The following is a 5,139-nucleotide window of genomic DNA, read 5'->3' as shown; positions in this document are numbered from 1 at the left end:
CGGGCTGGGCCACCATAGTTTCCCACTTGGATTATTTGTGATGGTCTCCCCGCTGCACCCTTCCTCCCTTCACTCTGTTCCCAAAGCAAACGCCGGAAGTGCTGCGAAGACATGTATTCTCGGCTCAGAACTCTCCTGTGCCTCCCACAGGCTCTGAGTAAAAGGCAGAGTCCCTGGCATCACTTGGCAAACCCCTCATAATTCCCAGCTCCCGCCCACCTCTCCCCTCACCTCCCTCACTCCCCGCCCGGCTCACTTCTCCAGCCGCACCAGCCTGTGTCTTCCTCACCTCCGCCAGGTTGGCACGCGCCACCCACCGGGCTTCGCCTGTGCTGACCCTCTGCCTGAAAGGCTTTCCCCCCAGACGCCCAGCCCCTCACTCCCAAGGGCCACCCCCCATTTCAGACGACATCTCACTCCCTAAAGCTCGCTCTCCTCTGCGTTTTCTCTGTAGTTGACATTCTGTTCACTCTGTGTGTTGTACACGTCTTCCCCGCGCCCATGCACACTTGGCCATAGCTGTTACCCTTGTCGCTTCAGCTGAGTTATGCGCCGTCGGTCCTGGCATGTTGTTTTTAATTGCCACTTAAACTGTCTTCAGAAAGATTATGCTGTGATCTGAATTGGCATGGAAGGGGAAAGTTTCTGTGTATGCAGAGAGGCCACCAACGGAGTGAGGGGGTGGGATTCAGTATGAATGAAGCAGGTCCTTGTCATTGGGGAATGGCTCCAATCTCGAATTTTCTGGCAAAGTAACAACCATTGCATTTTGTCACCGAGATAGGTGCACAAGGGTGCCTTGTCATACACCAGGCCAGGCACCAAGAGGCAAGAGAAATGGCCAAATCACTCAAAATAGATGAAGGAAATTTCAAACAAGGAATATTGTGACCAATGAAGGTGTTCCATAGGACTGTTTAGGCAATTGCGTCGTCTGAACTGGAAGAAATTCATTTCTGTATTTCTTAATTTTACATAAAATAATGGAGTATCTTAAAATGGACAACATTTTCCATTGAGTGAAAGAATTGAATTCAAGTTCGTTAAATACATGCGATGCAATTCCAATTTAATGATCAGTGAACTCTCATGGCACAACACAGATGTCTTGTGTTTTTAAAGGACCTCTATTTCCTCTGTCTTTCCAAAGACCTCTCCCAGCACACAGTAAGGAGAGGGAGGAAAGAACTGCCCATTTGACTGTGAAATCTATACATGCATGTAATGTATTGACATGCACCAATACCAGCAAGAGGACGTACAGCCATTAATTCAGAAATACTGGTTCTAGGGCAGCGCTTCTCAACCTGTGAATCGTGACCCCTTTGGGGGTCGAACGGCCCTTTCACAGGGGTCGCCTAAGACCATAGGAAAACACATATATAATTACAGATTGTTTTGTGATTAATCACTGTGCTTTAATTATGTTCAATTTGTAACAATGAAATTGGGGGTCACCACCACATGAGGAACTGTATTAAGGTGTCACGGCATTAGGAAGGTTGAGAACCACTGGTCTAGGGGTTTATCCTGAGAAAGAAAGCATGACTGCGGGCAAGTATTTAGTCACCAGGATGCTTATCTCAGCTTTGCTTATAAACATGAAAAAATTGGAAAGAATTTCAATGTGCTTCGATGCGAGGGTGCTGAAATTACTTGACGCCCATATCGCGGAGCAGCAGAGGAGGCAGACACTAAAAACGAAGTGATGCTGATGGCATGGAAAGAGACGCATGGTGTGGGGTGGTGAAAAGGAAGAGGCAATCAAACTCAGTGCCATGTCTTGTAAACTAATCGCAGTAATAATAATAATGTCGGTATCGATTCCACATATGAAGGTTGAAGGAAACAAATGAGATGTGGTGGGAGTTATTGCTTCTGTGTAGGGGGAATGCAGGCGATTTTTGTTTTCTTCTGAATTTCTGATTCTCCTTCAATAAAATATTTTTATGTAGTTAGAAAATAGTAAGATTAAAGGGGGGAAAGGAATTGATGTAGACCCTGTGGGAGAAATGAAGACAAGCCACCCTCACGGGCTGTGGTATTTCTGTGGCCCATAGGCTCCTGCTCCTGTAATGACTTTGCTGAAAAATAGACAACATTCTAATCATACTCCCAATAAAAGTATTTCCCTGGCAAATACTTTTAGCTCCATAAACTAAGCCCCGGCAGTAGTGGAAGACGGTGGGTGGGTGTCTGCCTTTGTGTGGGAAGCCGGGGAGGGCTTTGTCAGTGTGTAATATTTGCTGCTTGGATGAATGTGTTTTTCTTTCATCTTTCCTCTCTATACATGGTAGGAGGGAGGAAGCTTTGTTTTTACCACTGGCAGCTTCTTCCTCGCAGCAGGGAGGTGGTGAGAACGGGGAATGAAATGGCTCTGTTATGGACTGAAGGTTTATGTCCCCTCAGGTTCATATGTTGAGCCCGGCCGGTGTGGCTCAGTGGTTGAGCATCAGCCTATGAACCAGAAAGTCATGGTTTGATTCCTGGTCAAGGCACGTGCCCAGGTTGCTGGCTCAATCCCCGGTAGGGGGCGTGTAGGAGGCAGCCCATCCATGGTTCTCTCTCATCATTGATGTTTCTATCTCTCTCTCCCTCTCTGGGAAAAAAAACAAATTCCTATGTTGAAGCCCTAAACTGCAGTGTGGCTGCCTTTGGAGATGAGGCCTCTCCATCAGTGGCACCGTGACTTGGCCTTGCCAGCCCGCAGAGCTGTGTGGAACCTGTGATCTTCTAGGCAACCCCAACCTGTCCTGGTTGCCTCTCTCTGAGGAGCTGATGTCACCTGGCCCCAAGGCAGAGCTCACCCTTCCAGAGTCACCATCTGAGAAGTTTGGACCCTAGCCTCACCCCCTGTGGAGCCCCCACCCTCACTCACCTTGGTTCTTTGCTCTTCCTGCGTTCTCATGGCCTGGCTTTGCTAACTCTGGTCTCCTCACCTGCGGTGTCACCCCTTCCTGCCCCCGCCCACCTTCGTCTCCCCTCCTCTAAGGACTTTCGTAAAGTCCTGTGCCTGTCATGCTGTGGGCACATGTGTCAGTCTGCTTCCTACCAGGATCTGTGTCTTGTTCCCCTTAGATCCCCAGCATAGAAGTGCCTGACGCATAGGAAGCGCTCATTTAACATCTATTGTAGAATGAACGAATGATGAGCAACGTAATGATTGCCTGGCCTATAGCTATCCCAGGCTCTTGGGCCGTTTGAAATAATCTAACCCAGCAGTTCTCAGACGCCTTGGTTTCTGCACCCCTTTACACGTTAAAAAAGCACGGAGGAGCCCAAAGAGTGTACTAGTGTGGTTATATTTATTGTTATTTACCATGTTGGAAATTAAACGGGTATGTTTTAAAAAATATTTATTTATAAATCCATTTTAAAACAATAAAAGGCCCATGAAATGTTAGCAACAGTAGCATATTTTGTGAAAATAACTATGTTATTAAAAAAAATTAGTGAGAAGGAGTAGCATTGCTTTACATTTTTGCAAAGATCTTTAATGTCTGACAATAGAACGTGGCTGGGTTCTCATGGCTGCTCCTGCATCTGTTGTGATGTCATAGGTCCTGTAGACTCTGCAACGTTCCTTGTTATGCACGTGCGAGTATTATTATAAAAATAGTTTTGATCTGGTGAACCCCCGAAAGTATTGGGGGCCCTCTGGCATCCCTGGACCTTACTTTGAGAATCCCGGATCTAGCCCATCGCTACCATTTTATATTTTACAGATGAGGACACTCAGGTGAGAGATATGAAGGGCCTTACCCAAAAGTAGAAGCACATTTTTCGTCTAAACAATAGTGATAAAAGAGCATCATGTATGAAGTTCTTACTATGCAGCTGGCACTAAGCTCAGCACTTGACACGGTCATCTCATGGAATCTTCCAGGTGACTCTCTAGAGTTGAACCTATTTTGACCCTTGTTTACAGAAGAGAAAACGAAAGATCAGAGAGGTTATGTTAGCTACCCCAGGTCACACAGCTGGCCAGCGGCAGAACTGGGATTGAAACTCAGAGACATGTGTTTCGGTTTGGGCTCTTAGTCCATTATCCATATTCCATCACTAAGTGCTTGTGAGTTGAAAAGAATGAAGAGGACAGGCTCCTCTCAAAATGTGGGCTGACCTCAGAGCCCAGAGAGACTGAGGGGCGCCAGGGGGTCAAGGGCAGAGCCAGAGGGTCAGGGCTCTGGCCAAAGTTGGAGGTGAATCTTGATGGACTTCCCTCAGACCTCACAGGGGCACGCTGGCTGTCTTCCCCTGCAGTCTTTTTTTTTTAAGGGCAGAGCCAGAGGGGCAGGGCTCTGGCCAAAGTTGGAGGTGAATCTTGATGGACTTCCCTCAGACCTCACAGGGGCACGCTGGCTGTCTTCCCCTGCAGTCTTGGGCGGGGGTGTGGGGTGTGTGTGTGGGGGTGGGGGTGGGGGGGGAAGTTTGCTCCATCCACCAAAAGTCAAACCCATAATACTTGGTTCCCTGAAAAATCAAATTGCTGATGACCAGTTGCTCCAATTAGTCAAATCTGCCAACGTTCCAAACCTTAATAAGGAAAATTCTTACCAAATATAGTTAATGAATATGAATCTACGCCTCTTGAATACAGTCAATGACTACATTTTTTACACATAGGCTATTTTAATTTGCTGGGTGATAACATTCAATGAAGTTATACTTCTTTAATACTCTTCTCCAAAAATGTATTCAAGATATTTTAATTATATTCAAGACTGTTTAAGATATTCAAGAATATATCATTTGTTAAAAGAGAGTCATAAGAAAGCTAAACATCTCCCATGATATTTAGCTTTAGACAAATTGAGCTGAAAATTATGCCAAAAAGATATTCACTGAATATGTTCAAGACCAGTTTATTGAGAAGAATATTCACTTAAAATATTGAAGAAAGCTCTCTTGCCCTGGCCGGCGTGGCTCAGGTGGTTGGGCATCGTCCCGTGTACCCAAGAGGTTGCTGGTTCGATGTCTGGTCAGGGCACACGCCCAGGTTGTGGCCTCCATCCCTAGTAGGGGGCGTGCCAAACAATGTTCACTCTCACATAGATGTTTCTCTCTCTCTCTCTCTCACTCTCTCTCTCTCTCTCTTTCTCTCAAAAAGTCAATAAAAACATCTTTAAGAAAAAAAGA

Source organism: Myotis davidii, unplaced genomic scaffold (genome assembly GCF_000327345.1).
Source record: "Myotis davidii unplaced genomic scaffold, ASM32734v1 scaffold1330, whole genome shotgun sequence".
NCBI classification, from domain to species: Eukaryota; Metazoa; Chordata; class Mammalia; order Chiroptera; family Vespertilionidae; genus Myotis; species Myotis davidii.
This window is presented reverse-complemented; position numbering follows the sequence as displayed.